This window comes from Octodon degus, unplaced genomic scaffold (assembly GCF_000260255.1).
Source record: "Octodon degus isolate 3935 unplaced genomic scaffold, OctDeg1.0 scaffold00001, whole genome shotgun sequence".
NCBI lineage: Eukaryota > Metazoa > Chordata > Mammalia > Rodentia > Octodontidae > Octodon > Octodon degus.
The window spans coordinates 28,101,464-28,116,935 of NW_004524577.1; the positions used below are offsets into that span (position 1 = coordinate 28,101,464).

General features: G+C 36.4%; 1 protein-coding gene and 1 pseudogene across 1 annotated transcript in view; one reads left to right on the forward strand and one right to left on the reverse strand.

Moving 5' to 3' along the window:
* Cwc27 (CWC27 spliceosome associated protein homolog) overlaps positions 1 to 15,472 on the reverse strand; it is a 277,617-nt gene that overhangs the window by 9,596 nt on the left and 252,549 nt on the right. The gene's annotated exons all lie outside the window — the stretch shown is intronic.
* LOC105742179 lies at positions 13,658 to 14,099 on the forward strand (annotated as a pseudogene).

The window sequence follows — 15,472 nt, forward strand, 5'->3', positions numbered from 1 at the left end:
AGAGAGAGAGAGAGAGAGAGAGAGAGAGAGAGAGAGAGAGAGATTCAGAGACAGACAGTCAGAGAGACAGACAGAATGTGCTATGGCCTCTTTCTTTTAAAGGACTAAAGGACACTAATCTCATTGGGGGGGTCTCATCCTTATAATCTCATCTACAACTAATTCTTTTCAAAGGCCCCACCTCTGAATACTACCATATTGGCTAGAATGTCAACATATGAATTTTTTGGGGCAGGGCATACTTCATAACAATGTGTTACCTATGAACTGTGCTTATATATCATTTTTATAATTCAGTATGCCAATACTGTAGATACTTTTTAGAATATTTTTATGTGTATCAGCATATATGCATAGTTTACTTGATCCCCACTAATCCTGGAGGCCTATATGTCTATTTGTAAATATGTTTTGACTGCACTAGAGCATAATTAGTTCAAAGGCTATAAACTATTTACAGAGTAAAAAATTATAGCAGTGAAAAACCAAAAATTACCTGTCAATCCACAGTTCACCCATAACTCCTATAAACATAAAGGCACATTACTTCCTTTACTTTTTCCTATGCTTGTTTATGTATGTATGCATATATACATTATATACCTACCTACACACACACACACACGCACGCACACAGGAGGGATAAGAATGTATACATTTTATAATTTGTTTTCTCATGTGATTATATCACAAGTATCTTTTTACATGAATAGTTATATTTTAAATCATTTTATTCATTGTCTAGTATTTACCATCAACCTCTACTATAAGGCTCTTGAGACTGTTCAGATCTCCAACTGAATAAACAATGCTGTGAATAATATCCATGTGAACCCCTATTTGGATTTTCTTAATTATAGGAAATATCTATTTGTTAAGGCCTGCCTAGCCTTCTTTCTTTCGGTAACACAGTCCTTTTTTTCCCTTTCAGAAATGCCTTTACTCCATTCTCAATTTATGTAGTTGGGTAGGAGTGGAGACCCCTATCCTTGCCCTAGGAAGAGGACACACAGTGAGACAATGCCTGGAATATCCTGTAATCGAGTCAGGGTTGTGGACATCTGAACTCTGGAAGTGCAGGGTCATCTCCTTGGAAGTACTGAATTCATCATAAATGGAAGCATAATCTAGAGCTTCCAAAGGCCAGCTTTCCTATCCACAGGAGAATCTTGCTTTTGGAAGAGGCCAAAAGAGAGAATGTGGAGCCAGGACCTAGATGAACAAGAGAAGATTCTTGATAATGGTGGAACTCTGACCCATCCATGCCCTGGCTCTATCCTTCAAGCTTCCTGTACTAATAGATTTCCCATTTAAATATAATTCTACATTTATAATAAAGAATTTTTACTAATGATTCAGATAAATGCCTATTTATACAATTCTTAGGAAAAAGATTTGCATATTTTTAGAGTACTTGATACATATGTTCTAACTGCCCACCCTCCAGAAGGAATATATCAATTTATACTTTTCTGAGCAGAGAGCCTTTATTTTGCTTTTCCAAAGATCTGTCTGTCTGTCTGTTTGTTTGTCTGTCTGTCTCTTTCTTCTTTTGGCTATTTGTATTTCTTTTTTATGTGTATGTGTTTTCCACAAATTAAAAAAAGAAATAATAATATTTCCCTTAGGGATTGGTGAGGATCTTTCATATACTAAGATTATAATTCTCTTTTGTCACATAAATAACACACTTACTACTTTGTCATTTGTCTTTTTATTTTGTTTTAGTAGAGTTTCACCTGCCTATCTTCTTTTTATTCCCTCCATTGTTCCCTCCCTGCCTTCTTTCTAAAACACTTTGCAATATTTATGGTCTTGGTGAGTAGTCTCTTCCTTCATGGCCTTTGTCTTTAAAGTCATACTTCGTAAGTCTTTCCCCACATCAATACCTGGTAAATAGTCATGCATATTTTCTATTATCACTGCCAAGTTTTTTTTTTTTTTTTTTTAATTTGTTAAACTAAAGAAACTTCAAAGTTTCTTTCACATATGTTGGGTCAGATAAAGTTCTGTGTTATTTATTTTTCCCTAAATAGCTAGCTCACTATCCCAGAGACTTTATAGTATATTTTGGCACCTGACTAGGAAAAATCATTATCTCTTTACTTGCTTCTGAATATTTTTCCCAAAGCTTAGTTATTTTTAATGGACTTTGAGCCCAAAACAGTTTTTGTATTACTTACCTTACCTTAGTATAGTACCACTGATACATTAAATGAGCCAATATATGTATGTTATTATTAAATAAAATATGGTTTATTTAAAGTTCCTTAGTGTTTGGACTAAATTACATGAATTGTAAAATTGATACATCAAAGCCCCACCTCCCAGTACAATTGACTGTATTTGGTTTCTTTTTTTCTTTTTTTGCGGAACCAGGGATTGAACTCAGGCCCGTGCGCTTGCCAGGGAAGTGCTTATTCCACTGAGCCATCTCTCCGGCCCTAACTGACTGTATTTGGAAACAGGGCTTTTATGGAGGTGACTTGCTAAATGAGGTATTAAAATATGGCGGAGCTCTACTCCAATAGGACACATATCTTTATAAGAAGTGGAAGAGACATGTACGCACACAGAAAAGACTGTATGATGCCTGTCTTGTATGTAGCAAGAAGGAGGCCATCCGGAAGCCTAGAAGAGAGGGCTCACAAGCAATTATTATTATTTTCTGTGGCTGGCTCAGCCAGCCGAGGGCGTGGCTGGCATGGCATGTAGTGCTCAGATTGAACTGCACTCCCTGTGCTTGCCTAAACTTGCCTAAGCAGGCGCTTTAGTCCATTGAGCTGTCTCACTGGCCCCAGAAATCAGCTTTCCTAGGGTCTTGTTGTTGGACTTCAGTCTCCAAACCAGTGAGAAAATATCTGTTATTAAAACCACCCCACTGGGGGCTGGGGAGACGGCTCACTGGAATAAGCGCTTCCCTAGCAAGTGCAAGGGCCTGAGTTCAATCCCCGGTTCCACAAAAAAAAAACAAACCCCAAAACCCAAAGAACCACCCCATCTGTAGCATCTTGTTACAGTGGCCCTAGCACACTACTATACTTAGCTTTTACCTAATAACCTTTTTCTATTCCCTGATTTCACTCAGGACACTGCAGTTAGTATCAGGTCTCCTTTGGCTATTCTTGGCTAATGCAATTTCTCCTTGCTCCTGTGATCACCTTTGTGGTTTGGAGGAGAGCTGGTTAGATATTCACGAGGATGCCCCACCATTACAATTTGCTCCTTTTCTCATGATAAGACTTGGTTCATGTGTTACCGAGACAAAATCTATACATGTAAAAGTGCCACTTTTATCCTACTGTAGCGAAGATACACAGTACCAACATGTTTTATTACTGCTGATTATTCGCTGAGGTACTTCTCAGTTTTCTCCACTGCAGTTACTTCTCCCTGCTTTCCATGTTGTACTCTTTGGAAGGAAGTCACAATGGGCAACTTCTACCTAAGGAGGAAGGAGTTATTCATATATATTCATTCTCTCTCTCTCTCTCTCTCTCTCTCTCTCTCTCTCTCTCTCTCTCCCTCTGTCTTTCTCTCTCTGTCTCTCTCTGCCTCTCTGTCTCTGTCTGTCTGTCTGTCTGTCCGTCTGTCTGTCTCTCCCCCTCCCTCCCTTTCTCTCCCCTGTTGTTTTCTATGTAGTGATGGGGACTGAGCCCAGGCTCTCACACAGGCTAGGCAGTTGCTGTCCCACTGAGGTATACCCTCCTTTATTCTTTTTATTAGAAAAATTCTCGGATATTTCTCCTTGACTATTTCTCTCTCCCTTCTTCCACTATATTTTTATTTGGATTATTATTATTAGCTTTGTAGAATAACTTTGAGGTAACGGGTTTTATCCAAAATTTACTATTTAGCTAAGGCAGGAGGATCCTAACATTGAGGCAAGCTTGGGCAGATTAGTGAAAACTTGTCTCACAACAAAAACAAAAACCAGTCAACCATCCAAATAAAAACAAAAAAACTGGGTATGTAGCTCAGTAGAAAAAAAAAGTATTTTAGAAACACAGAATATCTATTCCCATAATAGCTTACATTTTTCATTATTTTTAAATTAATTTTATTGAGAAACAAATAGCAATGAGACAGTTTTAAAACAGGTTAGTTGAACAGTTACAATAATTAATACATTGCATATTGTTGTCTTTGTAGTAGTTATTCCTAGTACAAGATGCAGACATGATATCTTGGCCAAACACTATTAGTACAAATCTTTCTTATTATGGAATTAAGAGAAAGTAGCTGTATATCTGTCCTGTTTTGTATATACAAATACAAAATGGTGCATTTTTCATTATTTATGTAAAGTTTCTTACATTTCTTTAAGTTCACTGCCGGCTAGATTTTATTTTCCAAATTAGATTCTTTAAAGAAAATTTTCATTTTAACTGGTTATTACAGAGCAACTACTGAGTTTTATGTATTTATATTGTATCTGGCCATAATATAGTCATACAGTACTTTGGTATTTGACTGTTGTCAAACTTGTCAAATTTAGGACTTCATACTTTTTTCCTCATGCATTTGGTTGTTATAGGGTATCACTATGCAGCTCGGACTCAGTGATCCTCGTGCTTTTAGCCTCCCCAGCACTGGGATAATAGGCATGTGCCACTATGCCTGGACTCTGGCCAGCTCAGCCTGCCCTGGGGATGGGACTAGCATGGTATGTGGGGCTGGGGATCGAACCCTGGGCCCTGCGCTTGCCTAAGCAGGTGCTTTCATCCGCTGAGCTATCTTGCCAATTCCCAAGGACTCCATACATTTTGATGTGAAATTTTTTTCTCCTGGTACTCATCATTTGGTACTTGATGTGCAAACTAGATCTTGTTGGTGTCATTGTCTTGTGGCTTTTTGCCCAATTTAAGCAAAACGACAGTTTTGCCATCTGGATCTAATTACCGATAAGTATCAAAGTACTGCTAATCCGAATTCTTAGAACTACTTTTAAACTACTGGAGAATCTTTCAGATAGGCAAGAAGCTTGTTTTTTTCTAATCCACTTTACAGATAATTAAAGATTAAAAGTAGTCATATTAAAGAGTGATACCAACTCCAAATATTATACCTTTTTTCTTGATGACCTTCAGTTCACTCTGGCTATTATTTAAAAAAATATAAGTGGCTATTTTGTTTAATTTTTGACATTCTTTTATGATTTCTAGAATGTTTGAAACCATCAACTGATTGCTTTCATTTCTGTATTTTAATTATTATCATGAAACTTTTAGGTAACAGCCTTAGAGTTTTAATTTTGGGCTTTCTCTATCCCCAAATGCATAGAACTCTGTTCTCTTGTCACAAATGTTTAAACCTTCTTTATGAAGTTAGATATTAGAGGGCTTAAATTCTAGCAAACAGGAAAAAAAGAAGCATTACTCTTTTTTCAAACTGTAGTTTGACCAGTAGAGGTCAAATATATGAAAGAAAAAAAGTATTAGGAAAGTGAGGTCGCAGGCACTGCTTATGTCTAGCAGAGAAGGGATGCACAGGAGAGAAGGCTGAGGGGCACAGGAGGCCATAAAGGAAAGAAATCAAGAAAGAAAAGATTAAGAACGACTTTAAGTGAGTAACAAAAACAGTGACTTACATGAAGCAAAGAAAAATGCAGACAGAAATGGTAAAGAAAAGCAAAAACAAAAACAAAGCCTCATAAGAGGGATTTAAAAATTGACAGTGTGAGAAAAACAGGAACAAAAACTTTGAAACACTTGAGCAAACAAAAATAAGGGTAGGAAAATAAAATACTTGGAAAAGCAAGTAAAGAGAAAAATAGACACAGACTTTTGGAAAAAGAAAATAAAGATGAAAACCAGTGAATTTTCTTTTAATGTTCACCACTAACAAGGAAAGAAAAATCTCCCTTTGTTCTGAATTTGAAAGGAATGCTGATACTGCCCTTTCATTTAGGGTTTTGAATAGCCCATTCTAAAAAATGTCCTCCCCCACTTGGTTAAAAAAACCCTCATATTATAGAGTAGTTTTAGTAAATAGCATTTTTTGACCAAATGTAAAAGATGTAATATTGAAAAGATCTACACTAACAGAAGAATGCATAGTTTCTTGGCTTTCTTGCCTATCTAGCATGTTTAACACCCAGCAGGCCACAGGTGGAAAGATTTAAGAAGCTTTCCAGAATAAATCTGAGATATGTGTTCGTACACCTGCCCTAGGGCTTTAATAACTGCTTGACCAAGAATATGTAATCTGTGGCCTGTGGACTAGAGCACAGGCATGGGAGATGGAGTTCTCAGTCAGAAAAGCCCGGGACCAGCTGGGATACACGGCCGGCTGCCTGTCTCTCAAACGAGATGGTTGAACAAAGTGAACTTCTCTTACGTGACAGAAACTTCTTTCAGTATGAAAGCACAGAGTTAATAAAGAAGAGCTTTTTTCACCCAAAAGAAAAAAACAGAAAGAGGTGACTTCAGGGATTCACCAGAGAGCTTAGATTAAAATCATCACCATTTCAGGGGCAAGGCCCTATTATAAAGAGCCAGCATTATTTAAGGTCCTGTATAAAAGGAACACAACCCAGGGAACCTGGTCTATAATTATATTCCTTCTTGCTTCATTTTCACTTACCTTAGAACTTGGCAAGACAGAGGAATGGAATAAAAATATCTACATTACACTGAGCTTACAATTCTATGCTCTCAAAAGTGATAATATCCTTCTCCTTTACATTTAAGTTATATTTGCAGTGACTGTTCCTTCAAATGTCCTTTCTCAACCCCCACACTTCCTTTTCTATTATGAGCCTCAGGAAATAGCCAGTATTGCATTAATAAGGCATTACTATCCACACCACAAGAAAAACAACAACAAAAACAATAAAACAAAACCAAAAAAACTTCATGTTGGATTTATTTCAAAATATTGAGAATTATGGTTTTTTTTGGCAGAACCGGGGATTGAACTCAGGCCCTTGTGCTTGCCAGGGAAGCGCTTATTCCACTGAGCCATCTCCCCGGCCAATAATGAAAATTATGAAACCAAAGCTGATCACTGGAGAATTATGGGTTAACTTAGAAAAGGTCACAGTCAGGAAAAATCCTGAGGGGATTTCACTGACCTTATCAGACCCAAAAGCTACAACTCTTGTTGCATAGGTCTTGCTTTTTCTTGGTCTTAACCATCCACCAGAAAAGTATATAAACAAAGTATAAGAAGTAAAGCTATGGTGTGATGTTGAGCTGTAGGGGACTCAGGTCAACAATTTCTGACCTTGCCAGTGAAGCGGAAGACCCAATACTATTATGGACTACTGGACTCTTTTAGAATATTGTGCTGAGTTAACACACCTATAATATTCAAATAACAGAACTAAACAGAAAAGGGGATACAGATGAATGCCCATTTTGTATCTGTGTATTCAAAATGGTTAGAATAGATATATAGTTACATTCTCTTGTCTGTAAATAGGATATCATGTCTGCATCTTGTACAGCAAATAACCACTAGGAAGAATGTATGCAATGTGTTAATTATTGAAACTGTCCTACAAAAAAAAAAAAAAAAAAAAGAAAAAAAGAAAGGTCACAAAAGAGCGAAACATCATAGAAATGGTATAAATTCCAATTATCATCTGCTAGATCTATTGACAGTGCTTAAATCTAAACACTAATAATGACAACAGCAAATGGAAAGGCAACATTTACTGAGCACCAATTGTTCCAGACACCTTGCTAAAATCCTCTAAAAATGTGTCTCATTTAGTTCACAAACTGATTGAGCAAAAGAGATGCTGTGATCATACTCAGTTTATACTCTGAGGAATAAGTTTAGAAAGGTTAAGTAATTTTCCCAAGCTAGAAAAGCTGAGTAAAGTTTCCAATTGGGATTCAAGTTCAGGTCTGATTATAAATTTCACGCTTATAACCACTGTACTATTTATATTCCTATGAAAAGTTATGGGTAAATGTGGCAGGAACTTCTTGTTCAAGATAAATAAGCTTTTAAATAACTTTTTGAATTTTAATTTTTCTAATAATATAGGGAATATTGTATTAGCAATATGAAATTTAGTATCTGTCAAGATTTGAAAGGGGCTAGACAGTTTTTGAATAGAGGTTATTTATGTCCTGACAACTTGTTTGGGCTTATTATTACAATTTAAACCAACAACTCCAATGATAGTGCACTGTATTAGAAAATATCAAAAATAAGCAGGCTAGTTTGGAGAAATGTCACTCAGAAGAGTCTCTGCCATATTATGTGTCGAATGCCATGAAACACTACTGATGTTTCGCTGTTTAAATTAGTGAAGGTTTTATTTAAATAGCAGAATATGTGATGATATAAGGAGTACAAAATCACAAACAAGAGAGAACATTTTTGGAAACAACTAGAATCAAATGAGCCACACACAGCTGACTATTTCTCAGCTCTTCCACTTCCCAGGTATGAGATCTTCTCACAAGTTCTTGCATATCATGGATACTGTAACAGTACCCTAGGTTTATAGGAGATAAATGTTTTGTAAATATTCAGTTCAAGCTAGGTTCTTACTTTAACTTTTATTTCTATTAAAAAAAATGTATCAGCTTATTTAATGTGACTAAATGAATTGTTTGCATACGTACAGAAAACAAGTTCCATTTAACATGATTATCCTCATTTACATCTGAGTAAGGATAGAAATAATTAAAAATGGCAGAGAGTTGAAAGATTAATACATTAATAAAGAGGATTCTGTGGTTTGCATTTATACACTGCTCTCCTGGATGTGTTCTGGGGATTCATATAATGTAAAGTGGAAGGAACTGAGATGCTGTTTATCACGAGACTTTATCAATCCTTCGTGATTTTGGTCAGTGTACCAGGGAGATGGAAAAACTTCTGATCAAACTTCTCATAAAAACATTTCTATACCTATACCAAATATTAGCACTCAAACCTGCTTGATTTAATTCCTTTTATTCCTCATGCTATTCGTTTTCCATATGTGATCTTTTCCATTACTTTGAAAGTCTGCCTACAGACTAATTATTTCCTTCTTGGCACTAGGGCTACAATTCAGGTAGCAGCCACCTGTTAAATAATGGGGTCTTTTTATTGATTCCATGGCCTATTGTCTAAGTTTTTTCCAGGTGTGGGTAACTAAAAGAAAATAAAAATGTAGCACATTATGTACTCATTTAATTCCAGGTGGGTTTTTGATGTGAATTAAGAATAGAAATAAAACTACAAAAATACTAGAGAAAGATGTAACTATACAAATATAACCTTGAGATTAGTAAGAAGACCTCAAGAGTAATGCCACACAGATAACATGCAGGACAAGATCAGTAGGCTTGGCAAAACAAGTACTTCAGAGTGCTCACAACAGAACATAAACCTCCATAAGCAAATTACAGGGAAGTGACAAACTGGGAAAAAGATTTTCAACAAAATATTCTGAGTATTTGTAAATTGACAAAAATAAGCATAAGAGATTACACAATTAACCACCACCACCACAGTGATGAATATATAAATGGCCAGTTAACCTGTTGAATAAGTTCGACTTTAATAGTAAAGAAAGATATATAAAATAGCACAAATTATATGCTGGAAGAAATGAAATCTTTATCTGTAATCTGAGATATAATACATACATAGTTACATACACTTTAGGGTAGGAAGAAACCAGCACATTTCATACATTGTTTGTAACGGCAGAAATGATTTAACTTCCTGGAGTGAGATCTAGTGAACACTACCAAAGCCATATTGGAGCTGATAGACATCAAAAAGTGGTTGCGAGGGAATTAGGAGGAAAGGGGACTGAAGGAACTTTCTGGGGTGATACAAATACATACCTTGTTATGGTGGCTTTTTGTGGGTGTATACAATTGTCTGAATTCACCAAAAGTAAAGAGAGAACAATTGTACATTTTCTTATTTGTAAATTATACAATTGATTTTTTTCCCCTAAAAAAGCCTACCAGACTTAGCAGTTTCACTTCGTTTTAGATTCATAGAATACATAACTGCTGTTTTATTTACTGATGAAAGGCTGATAAAAATAAAGCGAATCTTCCCCAAAAGGTACACATTAGATTATGTTAGAGCTTCCTGACAGAAAATTATACAGCCATCATTATGAGATGCTATAAAAGACGTGAAAATGTCCATAATATATTAAAAATGAAGGAAGAAAGGAGGTCTGGCATAATTTCATTTTGGGGAAAAGTATTTATGTGTACATTCTGGGAGGATAGATAAAAAATTAATGATGATAACCTGTCAGATAAAATTATTATAGATTTTTTTCTTTTTTAATGTTATATATATACTGAACATATATTATACATACAACTTATGTTATTTGAAAAAAAAATTAACACAATTAGTGTTAACTTCATTGGGTAACTAAAAAAGAAATTGGCACGTTATTTAAAACTGTCTTCAAAGAAGTACAAACAACTACGTTGAAATTACGCATCTTCTTTCACTAAACTTTACCTGAAACCTTACTAGCTGGGTTTTTCCATCCTACTTTAAGTATCACTTAACTTTCTCTCAGATAATGGTTAGATATGAGAACACATGACGGCAATTTTTTGGTAGCTTCTATGTCATGGTAACTTTCGTTTTGCTCTGGCTGTGTTACTACTCATTAACAAACAGTGACATGACTTTTTTCTTTATAACATTATGTTAACCCCAAGAACCTTTGCCCCTTAAACTTTCTTTCCATAGAAATAGAAATACAGTAAATAACTTATGCATGTACCACTTTTTTTTTCTGTTTTAAGATGCTCCTGCCAGCTAAAATTTTAAAAAAAATTCTGAAGACTCCATGGTCCATGGCTGTACATACCCAACATAGAAAAAGTAAGTCTCATCTGCTCTACCTCTCCTCTTTCTCTACAAATGCTAAAATTACTCTTGCCAATGACACTGAAGGTACTTCATGGTTTATTTCCAACACCTGTGTTCAGAAGAAACCTCCAAAAATGACATCTCACTTGGGAATAGTAGAGGATAAGTTGGTGTGGAGGAGTGTCAAGTTTAACTTTATTTCACTTCATACCTCATGCTTATTGATGTTAAAACACTCACATGAAATAAGTTTTCAAAATATGTAAGCTAAATTAACCTGACCTATGTTACTAAATAGAACTAGTAAATACTACACATTAATGCCATGAGAAGATTTTAGTTTAATTAAATAATAAGCATTCATATAAAGTTTGCCATAGGCCATATACATTTTAAAGGACATTTTAAGGAAAAAAAAGCTATTATTTAGAGTTCTGAGTTGGGTAATAAGAATAAAGGCAGTATAACAGCACCAGTTTAATTATTATAAAAGGCTCCTTATCAGAATGCAAGAAAACACTACAACTTATCTACATACTGGAAGGGAGAACTTCTTCTTTTTTTTTTTTTTTTGGTGGAACCAGGGATTGAACCTAGACCCTTGCACTTGCCAGGGAAGCGCTTATTCTACTGAGTCATCTCCCTGGCTCCAAGAGAACTTCTGAATTGAGGATAGCAACTTAACAAACAGAAACTCTAGAGACCCAGTAAAGCCCATGCAAAACATAATTACAGGAACCACTGAAAAGATTACTCCCCAAAATCTGATGAATGAGTGTTTGTTTTGTGATCAATCACTTAGTTAAAATTCTGACGTTAAGAAATTTCCTAGTCTTGGCAAGAAGTACAAGGGGGAGTACTTTCTAATGAGTGGACAAAAGACAAATCAACTTTTTTTTTTTTTTTTTGAGCCGGGGATTGAACTCAGGCCCTTGTGCTTGCTGGGAAAGCACTTATTCCACTGAGCCATCTCCCCGACTCCAAATCAACTTCTTTAGCAATTACTTAGTAACAAGCTTTTATAGCAAAATAATGCTCTCTTTTTGAGGAAATACTAGTATTGTTTTATTCAGATTAAGTGAGCCAAATGTATTTTATTTTAATCTGACTCAGGGTTTTGGATACTATCCTCTTATGAGCTAGCTCTTCTATGGGGACCTCTGTACCCCTCTATAGCCCACAGAAATCCAAATCTTTTTGGAGATTTCAGCTAACTGCCAACATGTCTTAGGATCTTCAGGCTTCTTTTGCCTTGCGTACTCCAGTTTTCTGTGGCCCACAGTAGGTGAAAAGAGAACCTTAGCTCTCTTGAGTTTCTAAGCAAACATTGATCACAAAAGCACAGCTTCAGCGAGGCTGTTATAAGCTCCCAGAGATAGGTTATGTGGACCACAGCATCATTCCACACCAGCCAGTCTCCTCTTCTCTTGGGCACTGCAGTTTGGTGTTTACGTTCTGTGATCTGAAATGCTCCTAAGGTACTGTTCTATAACCTGGGAGGCTGTCAAGGCAGTGTTTTCCCTAAGAAATAGACTATCCCCACTAAGAACTGTTCAGAGCCAATTAGTAACACACTTTTTTTTTTAAACAGAGAGCATTATTCACACCAAGAATTCAGTACCACTTGAATTTTCTTAAAAAGAAAGAGGCCCTTAATAGATGGTATATGGAGGACATGAGACATTCTACTAGGTGGACCAATTTAGCGCAATGGAGTGTGGACGGTTCTCTAGTCATACATAAATCTGCATAGTGCTGATTAGCGAATCTCCACAGGAAAAGAGAAGATATTACTGCTAAACAAACACTGAAGAGCTGAGGCTTTAAGAGGGTTGGGATAAAACTTTGCTCACAAACAAACAGCCAGGAGTGGGGAGATAGCTCAGTAGAATAAGCACTTGCTTGGCAAGCACAAGGGCCTGAGTTCAATCCCCGGTTCCATCAAAATAAACAAACAGCCAATCAACTGAACAATCAAAACATTGCTGTTCCTCCCAACCAGCTATGCAAAAACCACAGCTTTTTCCTAAATGTAGGTACAGCAAAGGAAGTGCACAGTGAAAGAGTGGAACTAGTGCTCCAACTCTCTGGCCAAAGGGTAGAAAAGGTGAAGCTCAGGTAAAAGGTGGTGAGAAAATTATGAAGGAAAGAGACCCAGTTGTTTGGTGCATGTGGGGACCTTCTTAGAGAATAACCATATCACAGACTGGCAGTGACTCATATACAAGACAGATACAAGTACCAGTGCAAAGGCACTGACAACGATACTGAAATCAAACCACAGAGAAAGCTGGTCAGAGCCTGTGGACTGAACCTAAATGGGCTGTCTGTCATAACAAAATATTAAAATTCATCATGAGATTTAAACAAGACCCAGAAACTCGAATATTCAAAATGTTTAGGATCCAATACAAACATTACTCAGCATAGGGAGACTTTAAAAAAATCCCTGGCCAGCGAGATGGCTCAGCAGACTAAGTATTTACTAGGCAAGTTCAAGGACTGGGGTTTGATCCCTGGCACCACGTGTCATGCTGGTCCCAGCCCCAGGCATGCTAAGCAGGTAGTCAGGGCTTGGTGGTGCAGGCCTGTAATGCCAGTACTGGGGAAGCTGAAAACAGGAGGATCACTACAAGTCTGAGGAGACTCTCTACCAAATATATTTTTTAAAAAAAGAAAGAAGAAAAATCCCAATCTGTATTGGAAAAATGATTAGCAGATAATTAACACTGAGATAACAGATATTACAATTATCTGACAAAGACTTTAAAACAATTTTTGCAAACATCTTTCAAGAAGTATGGGTAGGGATTTAGAGAAAGGAAAGGAAGAAGAGGAACAGGAAACCATGGCTGCTGTGATCGCTGTTTGCAGTGGTCTAGGCAGGAAGAAGTTGATACACTGGCTAACAGCTGCTGTCTGCTTCAAAGATATAGGAACTCACACGGTGCTATGGAGAACAGGTTGTTCACAGTATAAACAGGTAACCCGCAATGGAAACCTGCCTGTTACAATGGAAAACACTTACAAGGAACCTCTTAAGAAGTGTATTTTGTGTGGGAAACATGTGGATTATAAGAATGCACAGTTTTTGTCCCAGTTTATTTCTCCATATACTGGCTGCATTCATGGGAGGCAAGTAACAACAGGTCTTTGTGGGAAGAAACAGGAAGAAATTTCAAAAGCTATTTAAGAGAGTCCAATAATGGGGTTTATGTCAGTTATGTACAAGGATCCTTCCTGCATATCCCAAAGACCTTAAAGTTTGCAACATCAAATATTGGGATTAATTTCTAAGTTATTACCACTAACCTTGCTTCACAGTAAGTGGTTGTACGCCATTATTGAATCATACTAACCTTTGGGTAGAAAAGTGTTTCAAAATTCACCCCCCCCAAATGCTCACTGAGTAGACTGTGTACTTGAAATGCTGATACTTGTTACATTGTACATGCTTTGAATAAAAGTGGCCCTGTATGACTGTCACATTAAAAGAAAAAGTAAGGGTACACATTCTAGAAATATATGGAAAGATAGAATGTCTTATTAGAAAGATAGATACTTACAAATAAGGAGCAAAATAAAAGATAGATAAAATTGTGATCAAGAGCTGGATGGAGGGGAGGGTAACGGGTAAAGTGACGGAAACAAGTTAAGATGTGTTATGTACTTGTATCATTTCTACATGAGGAATCTACATTATGAACTACAAACATACTAAGAAAAAAGTTTTAGAATAGAAAATCCCACTAGAATGGCTTAGCAGCAGGAAAGAGTGACAGAGGAAAAAATACCAGTGAATCTGAAGAAAGATCATTAGAAACTATTCAGACAGATTGGAGAGACAGAGGGAGAGAGAGAAAGAGAGAGACAGAGAGAGAGAGAGAGAGAAAGAGAGAGAGAGAGAGAGAGAGAGAGAGAGAGAGAGAGAGAGAGAGAGAGAGAGAGATTAACATAGTAGTTTAGGAAACTGGGAAAACACCGTAGGTGTTCAGTGAAAAAAATTCAATATAGTAAGGATGTCAATTCTCAGATTGATCAATGAATTTAATAACATTCAAATAAAAATCTTATGCATTTTTGATAGACAAAGTGATTCAAAAATTTCTATGGAAAGGCAAAAGAATAGAATAGCGAAAGCAATTTTGAAAAACAGAAGGATTAAGTTTTAGGAATGATACTACCTGACTTCAAGTTAAAAAGCTGTAATAAGCTAAGATAGCACCAAAGAAAGGATACATACATAGGTTGATGAAACAAAACAGACAGACTAGGAAAAGACCAATGTAAATACAATAATCTTTGATAAAGTTGCATAACAGTTCAGTAGAGAAGACAGTATTTTTTAACAATTGTATTGGAACAAATGGAAAACCACAAGAAGAAACTGGACTTTGACCTAAGCCTCATACTTTATACTAAAAAAGCCAAAAGAGATAATAGAGCTGAAAGTAATGTGTAAAACAAAAACTTTTTTCTTTTTCTTTTTGCATTTTTAGGGAAGGGTCTACAAGGGTGTTCAGGGTCTTACTACTAGATCAGACTCATAATGAGCCACCTGTTTACAGCCTCCCAAGAGGTGGGATTACAGGTGTGTGCCACCATGCCCAGGCTCAACTGCTGTCTCAGCGTGCTGCAGGGGTAAAGAAAAATATTTAAAAGA